This window comes from Protobothrops mucrosquamatus, unplaced genomic scaffold (genome assembly GCF_001527695.2).
Source record: "Protobothrops mucrosquamatus isolate PMUCROS unplaced genomic scaffold, P.Mucros_1.0 scaffold401, whole genome shotgun sequence".
Taxonomy (NCBI): Eukaryota; Metazoa; Chordata; class Lepidosauria; order Squamata; family Viperidae; genus Protobothrops; species Protobothrops mucrosquamatus.
The window spans coordinates 726040-747701 of record NW_015386732.1 but is presented as its reverse complement, the minus strand read 5'-3'; the positions used below and the strand labels follow the sequence as shown (position 1 = coordinate 747701).

At 38.1% G+C, this 21662-nt stretch overlaps 1 protein-coding gene across 1 annotated transcript in view; it reads left to right on the top strand.

Annotated features, from left to right (window-relative positions):
- The first annotated feature begins 369 nt into the window (after window positions 1-369).
- Window positions 370-21662, top strand: part of MEF2C (myocyte enhancer factor 2C) — a 183063-nt gene continuing 161770 nt past the window's right edge. The window contains exons 1-2 of the mRNA XM_015816137.1: window positions 370-559; window positions 14432-14521. The gene's annotated coding sequence lies outside the window, so the exon portion shown is untranslated. The remainder of the gene's footprint in view (window positions 560-14431; window positions 14522-21662) is intronic.

Sequence of the window (21662 nt, the reverse complement as noted above, 5' to 3'; positions counted from 1 at the left end):
TTGCCTTCGTATCAATCTGGGATTCCCAGGCCTGCTGACAGTTATATTCTAGCTGCAGTAAAATTACAAACTATGGCCTTGTTTTAAGGCTTGGAAATGAGATATTTACACTAATGTAAAGAAGAACTTTTTTATTTTAAATCTGCAAAAGGAGCAACTCTTGGGTAGGGCTATTGATTTGATATTTCCCAACTGAATGTACAGCATGCTTTGTGGACAGAGTAATTCTGTGTTCTTTTGCCAGAACTCACAAAGGTCTGGTTGACAGCGATACCTTTTACAGCTAAATTTACTCCAGAGTGACAGGAGCAGGTGGGCCCAGGCCTGCCAGACACTTGTGCATGAAAATCACGCATCTTACAGGTCAACAGCAAAGGGGAAAAAGCTCCTGTCTTCGGTGCAGAGGGTGAGTGAGGCAAACAGGACCCAACCTGGGGGGTTTCTCTTCAAAGCCAGCTGGTCTGGCTTTATTCTACAGGAATTTTTTACCTGTCAGTTTAATCAACAAAACCCTCAGCAGGTGCTGACGGGGACATCTTCCTGGAGAAGAAGGGCACTGGTGAGTTTTCATAATTTCTTTTTACTAGATAGATTGATAATATTAATGCCTATTTGCTGTCTGCCTGATAATTCCCTTATAAAACCATGCCTGTAACCAAAAATGGTTGAGTGTCTAAAATGTTATGTTCCAATAGAGAGGCTTGAGAAATGTGCTGTTTTCCAATAATTACTCTGATAAGGCAAACTTGCCCAGGGAAATTCAGTGCCTGTTACTTTTTTGATGAGTAAGATCAACTTTAAAGATCAGATGGGCCAGTGAAGACAAAATGGCTGAGGACATTTATACACACTCGTGCAGAATAATATAGTAGGGAGAAAAAGGAAAGAAAACCGCATCCCACACCCATGCCTTTTAATTTTGAAGTAAATAGTGAAAGAGATAAATTACATTTCATCAGCTATGTTATACCTACATTAAATTTGTCCAACCTGTAAAATACTATAAAAATTATCTTTTGAATATAGCCACTGGAGTTAACTTACCTTAAAGGGAATGTGAAAGGCAGTCACGTACAAATTTTGCTGATTTTACTAGAAGCAGAAGCTGGAATATGGGAAGAAAAGTGGGAATGTAATAGTGCTTTCATATTAGTTGCAGAGAATTCAATGTGCACAACTGTTTATGTCTTAACACCACCAAGCAGTTTGCAAAGGATAACATTTTAAAAGGCAATCTTATTTTAATTACAGCAAAGACGTGGGAAAAAAGATCAAATGCTAAGACATATTTGGGGAGGAGCAGAATTTTTTATGATGAATTTCTATTTTCACAAGCTTGTGCTTTTAACTATGCTTCAGAGCAATTCTTACAAACTGTCAAACAAATGGAAAGCATTTCTGTAAACAAGTAATCAAGTTTTGATTTTATTTTTTTTTAGTCCAAGACTAATATTATATACAAAATGAACATATGAAATTGCTTTTCACAACCAGATTCCATACTGACATACTGTCTGGCACACAGGTTTAAAGAGCACAGAACAACAGATAGATAAATTGTGACATTAATTTGGCACATTAAGTTATTCTCTTAAGAAATTCAGAATTATTGTTCATGTATCAGACAAATCTTTAAGGAAGTATTGTTCAACTATTTTAAAGACATTTCATACAGAATATATTTCCATATTTTTCCTGTGCACAATATTGCTTTCAAAAGACAAGGACTCAACTCTTAACTTCTCAGATTTAATACACTTTTGGAAGTCAATCCAATGGATTTCCATGGTTCCTATTTCATGTAAGAAATTTGGTATCTTTCTCACCATCATTCTGACTTTTTTTTCTTATTTAAGTGAAACATAAGAGAACAGCTGATTTGTCTTGATATCTGTTAAAACCATGCAGCTGCTCCAGAAGAATGCCAAGGACATTTGTAATAATATTTTAAAATTTGTGAAGTATTACTAACGGTTGCTAATTTTAAACAGTGGTACAAATTATGTTGGAGAAAAGGATAATATAATTTATAAAGCTGGATATTCAAAGGAACTAAACTTTTATATTGCAATTGCTTACATATTTTTTTCAGCATAAAAGCCAGTGAACATATTGTGGAAGACTACAATGCTCTGTAAAACTCCTTAATGTACCATGTTCATTACTAAATGGGGATAAATATATTCCTTGAAAAAAAATCCCGTTCTGAAAAACAATTAATTCTAGAAAGTTGTAAAGAAAGAAAAAGCTGGATAAACAGACAGAAACCCAGATACCATCAAATAATTTCATAATATGGTCACTAAGATATTACGCTTTAAGTTTTTATGGAATATAAGAACCCAAACAACTTCTAATACGATACATCTTTATAAAATCTAGATAGATTTTTTTCTTTATGTTCCTTTTTACCAAAAAATATGTTGTTGCTCCTGAAAAACCCATTTTTTTTACACAATAAATAAGCATGACCACCAAAACCATACTGTCCAGATTTTTTTTACTTTTAATATTAAACCTAATTGTTAACTTTAGGCATTGACATATTACATAAAGCTAGGAAGGTGATAACAAAATATTAGTAGATCAATTTTTAAAACATATTCCATTTTAAAATATTAATCACTACTTAAAATTCATCTTAGTAAGATAATATTAGTACTGTACCATGGCCCATTCTAAGTCCTTCCTCAAGAACATGTTTAGCAGTAAATGGAATTTAAATTTTATCTGAATGCATGTGGAATTGTAGAACTTTAATAGTGGCAAATTTTCTCAGAAGATATATTAACACTCTGCAGTAAGCATATTTATTTCTTTGTAACATGCTGCTCATTATCCTATACTGAGCAGATACAAGACATTACAGAATGGGACAAACCTTATAAAAAAACATCTTGTGCTTGTCCTATTCATCTCAATGAATCTTCACTGGGCTATTTCTCAAAGCACACCCATTTAAATACTGAAAAACTAAATAGACAACTTTTTTTCCTCTAAAAATAGTCCTTTGGGCTTTCCGGATATGGCTGTAGAATTTGTATCATACATTTCTATAGTTTTAGAATACATAATGAATGGTAATTTAGTTCAGTTTTCCACTACGTGTTTTTCTTTAACCCTAAATGGTAACAATTGTCCAGGGTTAGGTATTCTAGAGAGCATGTATATATGGCCCTTAACTGCATTTGAAATGCATTGGATATACATATGCAATTCTTTGTTCTAAACTTAGTAAGGCAAGAAGATGTCATATGATTTCAAAACAATGAGTTCCTTCTTTCCTTCCTTTTTCCTATTCTGTACAAAAAGCAGAATAGCTTTACTTAATTCAATGAATTTACACTTTCTAAAATTGCTAAGAAAAGACCATGCACAATTGTTCTCTCTTGCTTAATTCTGTTTTCTGGAAAAAAATATTTTCAAAATCTCAGTGATATACAAAAAGAAATCAGACTTCAGAGAAAATGTATAAATAAATGTATAAATAAATACGCAATATATCTGTAACTTTAATTTAGAACAATAAAAGTAATACTCTTTGCAAAAAATCCCCACCATTGTTCATATTTTAGATTATTTGAAGAGACTGTCTAGGAAATTAATCACTCCATAAAGAATTATTAAGATGGTTTACACTTGAACCAATATTTTTTCCTTCTTGCTTTCCTTTTCTTCTTCACTTTAAAGAAGCATACAAATTCCTTGTATGCTCCACAATCAGTTACATATAAGTTTTTAAAACAAAGAAAATGGCAGTTTTCCTACATCATTTGTCATTTAAAACAGCCAATCATTGAAAAAAAATCCATATTATGAGAATATTTTATTATGTCAATGATAGCTCTACAAAATGTACAAGTTTAACTCTCTCATCTTCATTCAGTCACATAATTTTAATAATAACCATGGGGCATAGTTTCATTTTATTCAAGCATGGTAATGGATTATGTATACTTTTTGAATTTCAGTCATGGACATTTTTGGTGATTCTGCAGCACAGGAAAATTAGAAAATGTCCCAAGTCATCTGAAAATATATAAATATTTGTCCAGATAAAATAGTGAAGCATAAAACAAACTACAAACCAATCTAGTCCGTGGCATATCACTAACATTATCTTAAACATTTTTCTGGAGCTATTTTCCCTGATGAATAGAGTTTATGAGAAAAATACACAGGACTCAGACTGATGCCCTCTTTCTCTTGCTTATCCAAAAGAAGTAAATGGACAGTCCACAGATAGTGGGAAATTCAGAAAGCAAAATAAAAGTGGCATCAGAGTGATGAGGAATGTTAGGCAGGGAGAGGGGAACCACATCTCACTGGAGTCAACACCTCCTATTTATTTCAATCCTGTGCCTGTGAATCGCATTCACAGCATTTTCAAGTTTATTTAATGATTAAACCAATTATTTACACAAGGAACCATATGTACATGACCTGTGGTTATTTCTATTTATGAAAAGGCAATATTTATTTGGGATACAAGGGCTCCAATCCTGAATACTTCAGTCTGGGAATAAGCACCATTCAGTACAATGGAAATTACTTCTGAGTAATTCTGAGATGCACAGAGCAACAGTGAAATTGCTATTTTTACCCATTACATTTATAATAAAATTATTTGTTGTTAATTTGCTTTACTCCCCATAGTCCTGGAAAACAACTGACGGTTGTACAACTTGTGAATAATGCAGGTTGTGGTTTATTTGCATGCAAGCAAACAAGACATTACAGAGCAATTCTTACTGAGAAGTAAATCCCATTAAATTGCCTCCTGAATGATACAGGATTGTGCTGTTTGCTGATCCACCCGCAAGTAATATCAAAGTTCAACTCCGGTCCTGATGACTACATGGAAAATAATACAAATAATAATAATTAAAAATACTGCATGATTAGCCAAATGCAGTTAAACTTTTAAGTTAATGAAATCTTATATTAACATAGAGTTCTGATACGTGGCCTTAATATTGTGGATGGTATGGCTCAATGTGGGGTGCTTTTCTGTTTGTATTTTTTAAAATGATTTCTAATTTACCATGTCACATATTTAAGGCATTAGAAGGCTGTTGTGGGAAATGCAAGGTTAAAGCAAGGCATTATGTCTGGGGTTCCTTACTGGCTTAGCATTTGGGCTCACAGTAGCACAGCTGAAGTATGATTCTATTCCTGGCAAGTCAGCAAATGCAAGGCTTGTTTTACCCTGCTTGACAGAAAAGTCCCCAGCTCCCTCCCACCCTTCTACATATGAGCTAGCACACATTTCCCTGCTGCCTCTACAGTTCTTCTGCCCATAAAATACTGAAAGTCCTTTTCCTATATAACTGTGGTAGGAATTTTGGGCATTTGCCATTCTAATGTATCACAACTGCTTGAACACGTAGCTTAACCTGTTTGCGTTGCTGGAATCTTCTTCCAGTGTCTCTTTACAGTTGGTTCTCCTTCTTCTGGGCCCTGCACTGCTACTGAAGGTCTCCAGTGAGTGACTTATTTCGATACTGAAAGTTTTTATTTCTTGCAAAACCGGAGAACAGTATCAGCATTTTGTTTTGCAATTTATACTGCTTTAAAAAACAGCTGTCTGCTTGGTTGGATTAATCAGTAGGTTTACCAAGCCCTTGAAAACAGCCATAGTACCAGCCATAGCAGCACCCTGTCATAAAATAATACCTCATGCAAAAGGTAGGCTGGAATCACACTTAGGCTCTTTCTATGCCAGACTACTTTCAAATTCCATTTATCTGAATGTAGCAGCTGTGTACTTAATCATATGACGAGAAGAGAGCCATCTCGTGCCCTCAATTTAATATTGAAAGGCCGCCAAGAATGAAAAGAAAAATGTAGAGTCTACAATATGGCACTAAGAGCTAAAGTACAGATAGTCCTTGACTTACAAACTCAATTGAGCCCAAACTTTCCGGTGCTAAATGAGACAGTTGTCAAGTGAATTTTTGCCCCATTTTACAACCTTTCTTGCCATAGTTGTTAAGTGAATCACTGCGGTTGTTAAGAGTGACATGATTGTTAAATGAATCTGGTTCCCCACTGACTTTGTCAGAAGGTTGCAAAAGGTGATCACATGACTGCAACTGTCATAAATATGAGTCAGTTACTTAGTGTCTGAATTTTGATCACGTGACCGTGGGAATGCTGCAACAAGTCATAAGTGTGAAAAACAGTCATAAGTCACTTTTTTCACTGCAGTTGTCATTTTGAACAGTCACTAAATGAACTGTTGTAAGTTGAAGACTACCTGTAAACTTTTTCTATGCATGCTGCCTTACTTCCCAGTTTGATTTATTATTTCATTTTTAAAAATCTATATGACCACCCCATCTTATGAAACACAACTTGGAGTGGTTACAACAACATTAAAAGTAAAAAAAACCAATAGAAACAATAAATATGGAAATTGAACACCTCCACCATCCTTGTCCAATGCTGGCAGCGAAACCGTACTCAGGTTCCAGCCTCACCCTTGGGATAAGAGATGGCCTTTTTGGAAGGTTAAAAGGCTGGGGCCTGCCAGATCTTGGGGCAAAGGGTGCTCTACAGCAGGGGTCCCCAACCTTAGCAACTTTAAGACCTGTGGACTTCAACTTCCAGAATTCCCCAGCTAGCATGGCTGGCTGGGGAATTCTGGGACTTGAAGTCCACAAGTCTTAAAGTTGCCAAGCTTGGAGACCTCTGCTCTACAGGACAGGTGCTGTACACACTTCCTAGGTCCTGCTGGATGGCACTTCCTAGGTACTGTAACATGCCACAGTATTTGGCTTAGTGCAATGGGCAAATACTCTCACCAAGAGCAGGTCCCATAAGTAATCTGGTTCCATTTCATGTAGGGTTTTAAATCTTGAATTTCACCTGGGAAGAGATCAGGAACTTCTTTATTTATTGGACCTTTTTTATTTATTGAATTTATATACTGCAACAATCACACAATAGTCAGATACTATTAACCACAGTATCTTATTAGACCACCTATGGATATTGGAATGAGGACTTGGTTTGCTCTTTCTTTAGTGGACAGTTCCAATCTGTTTTGATGGGTGTGAGAGGTTGGCCTAAGGGCAACTGGGACACTACAGTAGTTGCTCCTTTCTCTCTTGGAGATTGTAAGAGCATGGATGGGAGAGAATTGAAGTTGAACTTAAGCAAGACAGTTGCTATTTGTACGTCACTGTTTTCTATCAACACCAGGTTTATCTCTGGACACGCAAACACTATATTTTAAGGACCAAGTTCCTGATTTTGGGTCCTTCTGAACTCACAGCTCGTGCTTGAACATCAAATGGAAGCAAGGGCTAGAGGGGTTTGCCTGATGCATTGATTTATGCATCTCATGTTCTCCTTATCACTCAGATAGATTCCGCAATGTAGTTTAAAAGTGGCCACTTTTGAAGATTATGCAGATTATAACTAGTCCAAAATACGGAGGCCCTTATGTTTACTGGCATCCAGTGTAAGATTGATGTTGTGAGCCCTGTACTGGTTATTGATTCGGATCTGGGTACAATTTAAGGTCCCGGTTTTAACCTACAGTATAATGTACTGTATATAGCTTGGTGCCTGCCTGAGTGTCTTTTCCAAACTGTTTCAGTCTCTTCTAGCAGAGTTGAGCAGTGCCAGTGCCAAATTGTATTGCTACTCAATGGCAACACCGATGTGAAATGATCTCAGAGATCAAGATTACCCCCTTTTCTTGATGGCTTTCAAAAAATTGTTAAAATTGAGTTTTTCTGGAAAACATTTTGAGTAATGTTTCCCTACTGTAGTATTTTTAAAATTTTCTATTTTTGTTATTTTTATTGTAAGAAGGGAGGGAGGGAGGGAGGGAGGGAAGGAAGGAAGGAAGGAAGGAAGGAAGGAAGGAAGGAAGGAAGGAAGGAAGGAAGGAAGGAAGGAAGGAAGGAAGGAAGGGATTATATACATGAGTAACCAGTGTTACTTATTATGTTTTAACATCTACCTTACATCTTCCAGGATTAAATCCTGGAGCAGATGTTCAGATTGTACTTGCAAGCAGGCCCTGTTGTCTCTAGAACAGAAAATGACAATCTTTCTTTCCAGGCATACCAGAGCACAGCTAGTGTCATGTGAGGAATAACTCCTCCTTTCCAGTTCAACTTGGTATTTCAAAGAAGGTGCAGCCATTTAGAAAATCCTTTCTATCTGAATGTTGCCTCCCATTGCCATTTTCTTATATATCATAGTGTGTTTTTTCTCCTTTCATTAAAAACAAAAGCAAGACAGGGAAAATTTTTTTGCAGTAGCCTTAAAAATATTTCCTTGTACTCATTCGTGTAAGTTTATCCTTTATATAACCTATTACAATGGTGGTGCCTTGTTATAAGAAAGGGATTCCTGATTAGAGGATTTAGGGAGATGGGGATACATGGCAGTTCCCCCCTCCCAAAATAAGGAATTTGAGCTACATAATTATTCCAATAATTGGTAATACAGTAGCTGCACCAGAAGGTAAAGGATACTATTGCATTATCTGATGACTTATATTTTACAGTTTTAGTTATCAGAAAGGCTGGGCACCCATTATCCAGCATATTATGAGGTACTGCAATATTAAAGCTATTACCCTTTTAATGCTAAACTGTTGTAAGGTTATTATTCAGTAAAGCTCCAGTCTAATTTTCATTCTGGGTCCATTGCCTCTCTTTCTGCTCTACATTATGAGGATACAAGAGTCTGAGAAAATATCAACTGGATTTTCTTCTCATATATGTGCATGGTTAAAGAAAAGTATTTCCAGATCAGAGGCTAACATTGATGGATGCATAAGTATTTTTCACTAAGCCTACATATCATGGTTTAATTACGATTTTTAGAATAAACAAGTCTGTGAAGTTGGCAGAAAAATCTAAAACATAAATAACGGTTAACTGATCATGACAGATAGATTTGTATGACATGCTAAGACCCAAGGAAAGAAACAATTCAGAGAGATGTGTGTTTGATTATGTATGTGTGTGTTGCACGTGCACACACACGTGTGTGTAAATGTGAGGGAAACCTGTTATATAACACCATGATTTAAAATATTAAAACAGGTGGCACTTGGCAGAACATAAATCATTCTCCATTGTATTTCGGGCATGTGACCTATATTTCAGAGAAAATGGAATATATGCTGTGTACCTGCAAAGAGATGGATGGTGTAGTGGTTAAGGTGCTGGTCTAGAAACTGGGAGTTCTAGACCTCCTTTAGGCACTGAAGCTGATTGGGTGACTTTGGGCAAGTCACTCTCTTTCAGCCCAACTTACTTCACATGGTTGCTATGGGGTGGAGTGGGGAAGAGCTAGCCTTTTACATGCCACTCTGAGCTGCATAAAGGCAGGATATAAATAAAAAGTAACAAGAACAGACTCTCTCAAAGTGAGCCTTTTAGACATGAATAAATTAAAGAATAAGCCTTTGGCATTGGCTAAAATTTACCTTACAGCTATGTTTGTTTGTTTGTTTGTTTGTTTGTTTTCCTTGTCCCCCATCACAGCATTAGAAATTTTGCAGAGACATGCTTTGGAATTATTTTGCTTTCTTTTTTATCTATTGGAAAAAACATGATCAAAAAACATAGGGCCACCAAATTTAGCATTCTTCATTGGATTAGTCCTTGCCATTGCCCTGAAAACACTGGTTCCTCTAATTGCACATGCAGACCTTCCACTACATGGCAACCTGGTGCTATGTGAAGTGAGCTTCGTGAGCCTCAAGAAACCTTTGTGCTTGCTTTATGAAGAAGCTCCAATTGTTTAGTCAGACCAGTAAGATACAGAAAAGAGGGTTTTAGGGGACACACTATTTGGAAATAGATTCCTGAAGAAGAAATATCTCCCATGGGGCTCCTTTTAAAGAAGAGATTTTGCTCTCAGGTAATACACCTTCCCAGGATCTTCCTGGACATCCACTTTCCAACCAGGGCAGAGATTTTGATTCATGACATCTCATTTGTCACAATTGCAAACATAGGAAAAATGGATTTAAAAAAAAAAAAACAGGCCTTGTGTTTATAGGGATGCCTGAAACATATGGACGATTAGGGAAGGGCACCAAGAGCTGCCCAAAGCCCCTGTCTAACAGGCTGAATCCACTCACGCCAAGGGCCAGGGAGATAATCTGCAAACTCGTGTGCTGCTTTTATATCCCCCAAATCCTGCTTATTTCGTCCTGCCTAAGAGCTTCCGTTGCCCTGGGAGCCGAAAGTCGAAAGATCCGACCTACGCAGTGAGAGTCTGAAAGGGAGGCCGGCGGCAGACTCAAAAGACGGCTCGGCAGGCTGAGATTTGAGCGAAGCCTTCCTTCCTCTGGAGCGACGCGGTTCCAAAGTGCGCGGCTTCTTTCGAAGCGCCCTGAATCTCCACAACGCTTCCCCCTCCCCAAATTAACCCTTTCAACTGAGCCGCTCGGGGGCGGAGCGAATCGGCCCCGACCACAGCCGTAGCCCCTCGCCTTCCAGGCCTGCCAAGCGCGCGGCTGGGGTCACAGCGAAGAAGACGCGAAGCGGCCGGCTGGGCCGACCTCGCCCACCGTCCGACTCAACCAAGCCGCCCTTTGAAGCGCGCGGCGGCGGCGTTGGCGGCGTTTGTTTGAGGTCCTTCCTGCGAGTGGCCCGAAAACCGACGCAGCGACGCTTTGGGCTCGGCGACGGCGGGAGGGAGCTCACTTTAAAAACCGGGGGTGCTGCGTAGGTCGCAGCCTTGTTCTGCTTCCCTTGACCGCTTTGCTTGTGGGCGGGTGGAGCCAGTTAAGTTCGCTGTGATCCACGGAAGTTTATGAGATAATAGCTATGCTGGTCTTTAGGGAGTCCAGCGAGGTTCTTTTTGAGTAGACCGGTGGGTGTCCAAATTCCAGAAGGCACAGAACTTTCTCGACTCCTTTTATGATTGCTTTTGAAGCAAAACGGCCCTCGGAACATCTCTTTCCCCCCACCCCCGCCCCCGCCCGCTTTGCAGTACCTGTCGATTTTCTCGTTTTAAACGGACAGCTTCTAAATCGGGATTAGTGGATGTGGGGGGGGGGGTTGGGGCAGCCTGTTCAGGGAAATCGTCTCTGATTACTGCAAACTGGTAAAGTGAAATGCGCAGGGTTGCCATCACCGTTTTCCCTTTCTTCTTTTCTGGCGAGGTTCCTGTGTTTTTTAACCTAGTGCTGTTAGAATTTCAGGAACGGAAGCTTTTTTTTTTTTTTTCCCCCTTCAAAACCTTTCCATACTGGGAAAATATTTCGCCTCTCAAATTTCTGTCTGCTCTGCTATTATTAACAGCCTGGGAGTTCTCAGGGAGGGGGCGTAGCTCAGTGGCGGAGCGCGCAGGCTTGGCAGGCGGATGTTCCCAGCTTCACAGCCTCTGGCTCTTTCTGGCAGCGTTGCGAAAAGTGTAGCCTCAAAGTGTCAATAGTGACGGGCTAGATGGCCGGCAAGCTGACATCATTGGAGACAATATGCTCCTAGGGATAGTTGAGGTGTACCGTGTAATTCCATTAACTTAAATCTTCCCCTACCTGATGTCCTCCAATGGGGACCGCGGCTCCCAGAATTCCAAACAGTCGTGGTAGGTGAGGAATTCTGGGAATTGCAGTCCTAGTAAGCCCTTCTGGCTGGCATTAGGTTGGGGAAACTGATCTCTTATAAATTGATCTAAGCAGGTGCACTTATATCCAACATAATATGCTTTTCGAAGATCAAGGTGTGTGCTTTTTCCTCAGTATCCACAAATGCAACACTCTGACATTCTCTCCTTGCTTCTGAGAGACACATTTATCTTCCTAGCCCTTTTGACGGACTTGGAACTTGCTGTGTTTTATATATTTGAGGTTCGTGAGTGCTCACTTTCTTAAACAAATACACAAACCCTTTTTCTTACCTTTTCCACTTTGACAATCTAATCCTATTTATATTTATTCCAAGTAAATTCCATAATGTTCAATGAAAAAAAAATGTAAGGAAAATGTGCACAGGATTGCACCAACCTTAAAAATTGTACCTGATTCATTCTAAATGACAGTATCTGCCAACACAGCCACACATTCTGAATTCCTCTAGATTTCTACATTTCAGAATTCTGCTTCTTCCCTTTAAAGCATACCTTTATTTTTGCCTTAATTAAACAAACCTTGAAACTTGGTTAATGTGTATCAAGCACAATGCCTACTAAAGGAAAAACTAAACCATCTTGGTCTGTCAAAATAAACTTAGAGAACTCTGCATAGCCAAACATTTGAGAAACCAATCATTCTATGAAAATGCCTGTACATATGTTGTGCCTGTAGAGCTGTATCAAATGTAGGAGGAATTTGTTAATTTGCAAACCTTTAAAATGGTCTCACAGATGGAGGAGGAAGATATCTGAAATAGCAAAAAAAGTCAGAGTGCAAGGTAGTCATATTTACCTGTAAATAAAACATGGGACATAGTAAAAGTTATAAATCAATGCATGAATTTGAATTGTTAGAAACTTAGTATAGCATGAATAAAATCTGTATATTGCATGGTGTTTCCACGTCTCCTTTACAGTTCCTTTACAAAGAGAATAACAGAGACTCACTATGCTGTTTGTATTAGACAGTTTATTTACAAATGTTTAGGTGTACCATATGAAAACCAGTTGGTATGAGAAGTAATAGTCACTAAATAATATCAGTTGCTTAGTCATTATATACTGTAGTTATAAGATATGAACTACGCAGAAAAGTTTAGCTTCTCCCAGCTTTTAGATTTAGAAGGTAAGGAGTGATATAGAACTGTTATTGGTCACCACAAGCTAATCATCAGAAATACTTCTCATTTTTTCAGTATTAGGTACAGGCTATATAAATTTGTAAGTGAGGGAGAGAATTATTCATTTAATGGAAAGATGTTGAATAGATTGCTTTAAGTCAGTATGATACCTTACTACTACTGTACTACTTGAGCCTTGGTGGCACAGTGGTTGGAATGCAGTATTGCAGGCTGACTTGGCTCACTGTCAGGAGTTCAATCCTGATCAGCTCAAGGTTGACTCAGCCTTCCATCCTTCCGAGGTTGGTAAAATGAGGACCCAGATGGTTGGGGGCAATATGCTGACTCTGTAAACTGCTTAGAGAGTGCTGTAAGGTACTATGAAGTGGTGTATAAGTCTAAGTGCTATTGCTACTGTTACTTTTATCATTAGCTGTCTACATTTTCAGTTGAGCCAGTTCTATACCCATACAAGACACAGAATCTGCAGCAAGAGACTATTGCCCAAGAAGAATCAGAATTCTAAACTGATCTAGTAGAGCCTGTTGCAAAATATACAGGTTTAAGGTTTAGCAATGTATTAAAAAGCAACATCCAATATACAAGTACAGTATTGGACTTTGAAGAACTTGGATAAAAAAAGTATTAACACTTTTGAACTTGGAGGTTAGGTAAGACTTCTGAGAATACCATGGACAGCCAAGCAAACAACAAATGGTTCTCACTGAAGCCCCAAAAAAGAGAAGCAAGGAAAGAAATCTCCATGCTCAAGTTACTCTACTTCAGACACATTATGCAAAGAGGAGGCTCTGATTTTGGGAAAAGTGGAAAAGAAAGCGAAAAGGAAGATCAGAAATAAAGTTACTGTAGCAATGGATGCACTATTGGAAAACCTGAAGGACCAGATAGGGACAGATTGTCATGGAGGACATTTATCTATGTGGTTGCTAAGAGTTGATACCAACCATATAAACAATTAATCAAAATATAGAAGTGAGGAGAGCGGTAGAAAGCATCACCTTTCATTTGTCTGTTGTTTTTTAAACTCACTATTCTGCTGATCTACAGAAATTCATCAAGAGATTTCACAGTGATCAAGATTAATTTTATATTAGTATCTGCTGTTAAGATTGACCACACAGTATTTCTTTTATCCTGATAATGCACAAAATATGTGTAATGCACATATTAGTAAACAACTAAAAATTTGGACAAGTAATGATAATAGTAGTTGTAATAAGATACCATGCTGACATAAAGCCATCTTTTCAACATTTTCCATCAAATATACAATCTGCAATGGTGCCATAATAATTTCAGTTTAATTTATTCAGCATGATGAATAAGTCAGAAAATAAACATATACATTTATTGAGAAAGTTAAAACTGTTAAAAACTGTACCACATATAGAACATCTCTTACATTTGCATTTATTTCAGTCTGGTATTCTAGACTTGGTATAGACTTGGCTCACTATTATTATAATTCAGCACTTCAAAGACAGAATTCAGATGGAATTTACTAAAAATGGTTGATTTTTAAACTTGTTTCTAACATGTAGTTTCTGAGTAATAGCAGCTATTTGCCCAAAGCATAAAAGGAATTATTTTCAAAGGTTTTCATACAAATTGCTTCATTAATAAAAGACCTGTATTTTAATAATCTCTTACTGTTGTGCTTTTAAACATTCAAGGTGCCGACTAAGAGTTGTAAACTGTGAAGTAACTACCATGGAACAGATTAAGTAAAACAAATGACTTTCAAAATAAAGAGAGTGGACGTGGTAAGTGCTATATTCATTTTTCATTTACATCATTCAATATTTCAAGAAAGCTCTGTTTATTAGTTCCTTTCTCTACATTTTTTTTAAATTAAACCGTAGGATAAACCCTGCAGTAGTACGTACTAAAAGGTATACTAATGAGAAAGACTTTCTATAATCACAACTTATTGTACACTATACCATTTTAACTGTGGCATGCAATTTATACTCAGGTGTCACTTTTCAGCACCTAGCTTTAAAAATATATTTTACAATTAATTCATTTCCAAGAAATTACATACATTTTCTTTCTCCCCTGTGGACTGTGAAATATTTAAATTACCCTTCTGGAATCTATATCCTATTATAATGAGATTCTGGGAATTTACATGTTATATGAAATTATAAAAGTAATATGGATTGAAATAATGTTCTGAATAAGTGGGAGAACAAATAAAGTATTGTTGATCTTGAGGGGCAGATTAATCTCTAGCCTTGATTCTTTTTAGAGTAGGTTACTCTGACACCTCCCCCAACTAATTTGATGTGTGCGTGTGAGCAAGAGAGAAAGAGAGGGGGGGGAGAAAGAAAGTTATAAAGCTCACTAGAAAAGCTGTATCAAAAGCCTTGGATCATGCTTAAAAGCAGGCAGATATGAGAAGTAGTTCAGCAAACCACTTTTTAAAGACGGGCTGGATTCGATGAAATAAAAGCAGTATTTCTCAGCCTTGACAACTTTAAGATGTGTGAACTTCAATTTCCAGAATTATCCAGCCAATACTGGAGTTGAGGACCACATGTCTTAAAGTTGTGAAGGTTGAACAACACTAAAGTAGAGTAAGAAGAGTAGTAGGGTGGGGCTGGACCCTGGATGGAAAATGGAAACCACAGCACCCAGGGTTAGGATGCATAAACGGTGGGGTTATTTTCAACATAACCTTGGCTCTCTGTAATTTAAATGTCACTTTTACAGTATAAATTGGCAGGCTCATTACTGTTAAAGAATTAAACATTTGACTATCATTCTAAAACGAGAAGAACTTGGATAATTACTGAAAGAGGATGTTAACTGAGCTCACCATGAAATAATCATATTCGTAAGGGAAACAGACACTTGGCTACACCTCAGCCCTTCAGTAAGGTTATAGAAGGGTTGATTATTCCAATAATTACACCTCCTGTTGTGCTTTTTTTTTTTTTTAAGTCAGATGTAAGTTTCAGGTGGAAGGCTGGGAAACAGTGCAAAATTTCTGTTTCCTATTGCCAGCAGGCCTGTGCCTAACAGGAACCTTTAATCTTACCTTTTTGGAAAGAATCCAGAGGAGATTTGCTGCCAATTATTGGCTGTTTGTAACACATGTTTTAAAAATATGGTCTGGAGGTAACATTTCAAAGTAAATTATACCGAATTCTAAATGACACAGGAAGATTCCACAGGTGTTGTCAGAGCTATTTTTATTTGTTCACTAAAATGTTCTCTACTGAGTTTTGAGAATTAAAGAAGCTATAGTATTTGGCTTCTACAGTTTGTCCACAAGGGATTGCAACATTTTATCAAAAAAACAAAACAAAACAGAAAGGTGCCTTGCTCATTGCCTTGAGGATCTTTTCTTTGACTGAAAAATATTGCCATTAACTGCTGAGTATAGTCTTAATATAAAATCATGACTATTTAAAGAATTATTCTAATAATGAAAAATTAAAATGCATCTAGTTGACTTGATCTGGATCAAAAGCTAAGTAGAATGAGGATTTATTAGCATTTGAATGTGAAACTGTTAGGAAATTCAAAGGCTATAAACTAATACAGGAAATTAAAAAAAAAAAAAAACCATCCTGGATGAAGGTTCTAGTAAACACTTCCAAACTTTTACCAAGTAATTTGTATGGGCATGTATATAAAATACAGGAGTATAGCTTGATATGAAGGACAGTAAATATTTTTTAATATTGTAAATAAGGAGACAATGGACAGGATATATGAATCCATAGAATTTGTATTTATTTTGATGCTGTCGTTTTCTTATTTCAGGCTATAAAATCAAAGCCACACTAATCTTTTCTCTGTCCTGATAAGCTTGTTTTTAATTTCACCATTTTCCTGCAATTTTTATACAAAGAAAGATATTGGCTAGAATTTAGTATAGAATATTGCTGTACAGTACTACTTTTTAACATCCCAATTTGAAATAAGCCTAATTAGAAATCTTTAAGAAATTTTTGGGACATTTTGGAACTACCGTGTTTCCCCGAAAATAAGACCGGGTCTTTTTTTTTTTTTTTTTGCCTCCAAAAGAGGCACCAGGTCTTATTTTCAGGGTAGGCCTTACCTCACCTCTGTCACTGACAGCCCCATCCATCCATCCATCCATGATCTCTACAAGGTCTACAACATACATGCTACATGATCTAGCAATATATATTACTAAAATTGTGGCATCATGGAGAGGATTATGGAGATGGTTTGAAGAAGGAATGCAGTGGTGATTGCATTCTGTAAATAGCAGGTCAGTCCTGAAAGGGAGGAAAGAATAAGAAGAAACTCAAAATTTTCCTGCCTTGATTTTCTTTGGTATGAAATAGAGAGACATATATACTCTTCTCAGGCTTTCAAAATTCTGTTATTATTTCCTGCAACAATAGTAGAATTCCAGTAGTCCTTGTGGAGTCTGTTTTCTGACCTGGCCTACCTCAAAAAAGACTAATGCACCACCAAGATAAAACAAATATGGCTTATTTATTGAGAAGTACATTAATGCCATTTAAAGAAAACTCCTGATCAGGTCTCTGTTTTGCTGAATTAATAGATTATCTCTCTGAAGGCATCCTCACTGCAAATGGAGAGTTTATGCTCTAGAAAAGGAAAAAGATATTGCCTTCCTTTTCTGTAACTTCTGAACATATTACTTCAAAAGTAATTCTCTGTTTTGTTACAATATGCATTCTTTAGTAAAATCAGAGTCATCTGTTTTAAGGTTTATTGTCAGGTTGATGGGAGAAAATAATAGTTACAAGTTAACAACATTTACGGAGAATTTAAGTTCTGTGGATCAAAACAGAAGAGATTTAAGAGCATAGTTAAAAATGAAAACTGGTGCGAAAATAAGCCCCACTAAAAACAGTGGAGCTCCATTCTGAGTGCAAATATCTAGGCATGCTCTATTAAATTTTCCATGGCTGGGGAAATGTGGTTAAGGCATGTTTATAAGCATGTATGCGTTGATAAGTTCTTACAATATTCCATGTGTGAGGCATATATTACTACTTCCATGTGTAAACAGTCATTTCAGATCAAATTTAGTTCATGTAAAACACAATACTTTTCAAAAGGCAAAGTACCATAGCCTATTGGGATTCATTGAATGATATTTTTTGATTGATGTAGATTGCAGCACTTGTGCAAATAGGAGCATATAGCAACTATTCTTAGACCAGAATTGTAGTAATGATGCTATGTGATCCTATGGTTTCAGATGCAACTAGATTTCTCCATTGCTTTAACCACTGTTTCATTGCTCCTAATGTGTAAATAAACTTAAAATACAAATTTTCAGTAAAAACCTCTGAAAATGCCAATCAATTATTGAAATAATTTTAGGGACTCTTTTCATGTGTTTTTCCTTGCCAGCAGGAAACTGTGGTCTGACTGTGGAAATAATAAAATGGAAAATCCACCCTATAATGTAAATATCTTCTTAATGTATTGTTCTATGCTGATTTTGTTTTCTGAAGTGTGCTGTCAAAACTTTTTGCATTTAAATAATATAAACAATTTGGTACTTTTTTCATCTCTGTCACCTCAATTCTGGAAGGTCACAGATCTGCATTAATCTTAATTTTTCAAAATAGAAAATAAAGGAAAGAATACAAAATACGAATAAATATATAAAGGAAAAGCAAAGTGAACAATGTTTAGAACAGGGGTAGGCAACCTTGGCTCTTTTAGGACTCGTGAACTTCAACTCCCAGAATTCCCGAGCCAGCAGAATTCTGGGAGTTGAAGTCTACGAGTCCTAAAAGAGCCAAGGTTGCCTACCCCTGGTTTAGAAAATATAAATATTTATATTTAAGCATACTTAAGATATAGTCACTTTATTCTTTGTACATTCAGTTCAGTCTTGATTCATGGTGACTTACATGGACAAGTCCAAGTAGTTTTTATGGCAATATTTTTGGATTACCTCTGTCCTTGGGCTAAAAGGAAGAGACTGAACCACAGTCACCCCACAGTTTAATGCCTAAGGCAGGACTGGCTCTCTTGTTTTCTAACCACTTCATAAATCACACTTTTTAATAAGACACAATAATTGAGACATCACCCATTCCCCATTCCATCCAAATTATGGATCAGTGCACTGGATGGGAACACAAGACACCTACCAAAGGCCTGCATTATTGCATAATGATTTAACAAAGCTCCTTGATGGCAGGAATGTTGAAAAGTCAAGATGACTACATTGATTGCACAATTGCAACTGCTGCCTTGAGTTTTATGTTCCTATCCTTTGGATACCCATGCTTCATAACACAAAAAGACAGTATGGGAAAGGTTGCAAAAAAGAAGTACTTGAAACCATAATCATAAAACAAAAGATTGATCTTCATTGATTTCCACTCATCCACTGGTTCCTCTAAACATTTAATTTAATTCTCCCTTATATTAGCTATAGTGCCATCTATGTGCTGGGGCTATACAAAGCTTTAGAAATCTGACTCAAAAAATGTAGTACAGAATATACTTTAATGGTACTTGAATGTATTGTATTTATGGTGAAGAACTTAGTACTAATGAAGTTTATCACAGAAGTTTACCTTATAAGATAGTGAATTATTCCAATATCATAAAAACTTCCATCCTGCATAAGCCAGTCATCCAAAAGAAATGACGAAGCAATACTGATTTTATTGAATTTATAAATGGGCAAAGCAACCCCATCTGAATTCTGGAGGAACTGCCATGTCCTGTGCTCTGCAGTTTCACTATGACCAGTGGGAGATTACTGCAACTGGTAGAAGATTTCATTAGTTCATGAAATGCATCAGGAAAATGAATATGCTTTACTTGGCTTAAACACAAATGAAATGTCGGAGCTTTCTGCAGCTGGGTTGACAAATTTCCAGTGTTTTAACAGCACAGAATCGTTTTTTGCACTTATATGAGAATCCCCTCATTTAACTGATGAAGAATAGCCTTGCTTCCATTCTCCTTTTTAAACAATTCCTACCTTACCTTTCCTCTCAGAGATTGTGCATTTTTAAAAAATGGAACTACTTTACCCTGGCACTGTGATATTTAATTACACGTACTTTATTTCTCCCCAAAGTTGCAAAAGAATTGTGTAGAAGGGTGCATTGATATCTGAAGAAAAGGGAACAAAAGAGAAAGTAGGATTATACTAAAAGCCAAGGTAGTCATGTTGGCCATTCTCGAATCCATATTAGGTCAACATCTTAATTTCAGCAATTGAAAGATTGTTAGGTCTAACTAAAATGCTTCATAACACAGAGAAAACACATCCAAATTCTCTAAAATTCTTCAGGAGAAAGGTTAAGCCACAAACAAAAGAGTGAGAATAATAAATAAAATGTTCCTAGATACTGTGCAAAGTAATTGGGGGGTTTTGTTCACTAGTCTCCTATTTCGCTTGACTCCCAGGTGGGTGATTTACATTTTTGCCCAAAGTTCTGAAGAAGGACAAAGTTTCAGGATACAGTAACCTAGTTGCTGTGGGTGATAATAATAGAAGAACGTCTCTTTGTAATGGATTGCATCATCCTTAAAATGATTGTCTTTGTATTAAAGGCAACGATAATCTTTTATGTATTGATTCCCCACCTTTTCCCATGGGTGCATAAATGGCAAGCCGCAAATGTGCATAAAAACCAAAACAATCCCAAAACAGAGCTGAAGACTTATAAAGTTTAATGTATACGATCCCTAGGACCATCCCTTTTCTGGAAGGTCACTTAGTGTCAACGTAAAGGGGGCTTTAGAGTACTTCCAAGGAAAGGCGCGTGTAGGATTGCAGCCTGCGGTGGCGAAGCCAAGGCTACTCTCGCTTTTTGGACTACTCCCGCGCGATGCTGAAGCGGTGAGTTGGCAAGGCTGACTTTCTGGAAGCAAAACGTTTACACGGAGGATGCATGAACTCCTGCTAGCCCTCCGCGCAAAAGAGCACCTTAAAAGTCAGGAATCAGCTAGGGAAAGAAAAGGGTCGGTTATTTTATCTAGAGTGCCGCTGCTGTCCTTGCAGAGCTGGGCGGCTGCGTTTATCCGAATTTCCTCCTCCATCCTCGCCTTCCAAAGTTTAGCCTCGGGGCGAGGGCGGACAGCCGCACGAGAAGCAAAAAGGAGTCGATTTAAGAAAGGCGCAGAAAAGAGATGGAGGCAAAAAGGGAGGAGAAAGGAAATGTCAATGGCCGTGATTTAAAAGAAAAAGAAAAAAGCGGGGCGGGAGCCGCACCGCTGCTCGTCTTGCATCTCATCCCTGCCAGATTCCGGTGGGGGGGGGGCGGAAATGTTTCCAAAGTGCCTCGAAAGTTGGCCCGACAGCGCTGACCCAACCTCCCTGGTGGAAGTCAGAGGACCCCCCCCCCTCGTCTTGCGTGACTTTCTCCTCCGTTTCCCCGCAGGCTCCCGATTCCCCGCCCCCCCCCCCCCCTCCCCAACACCGACCCGCAGTCCGCGTCTGCCGGAGGAGTCGGCTCGCAGGCCGTCCCGAACGGACCGCGCCGGTTTGCTCTCGCAGCGCCGCTTTCCCTATATCGATCCGTAGATTCCGCCGCTACGTTGAGCTGAAGCGGAAAGAAACAAGGGGACTTGCGCAAAACGAGTTGCCCAAAAGGACCAAGGCTTGAGGCAAAAGCCCCGCTCGCCCCGATCCCCGCCGAGCATCCGAAGAGCCTTTCGGAAAAGATCGCCAGTGGAGGAATGCGGGCGCCCTTCCTCTTAAGCAAGCCCCCCCCCTCCCCCGGGCTCGGGTTTCTGGTCAAGACCTACTTAGTCTGGGTCCGGCAGCAACCTGGCCCTCTTCCCCCAGTCCGATTTTTGTAAAGGCTCCTATCGGTCTCTCCCATGGAGGGGGGGGGGCAAAGGGGGAGAGGGATGCGATTCCCCGCCTTGTTGCCGCGATCGCTACGACTGCGTGTAAATAATACAGGA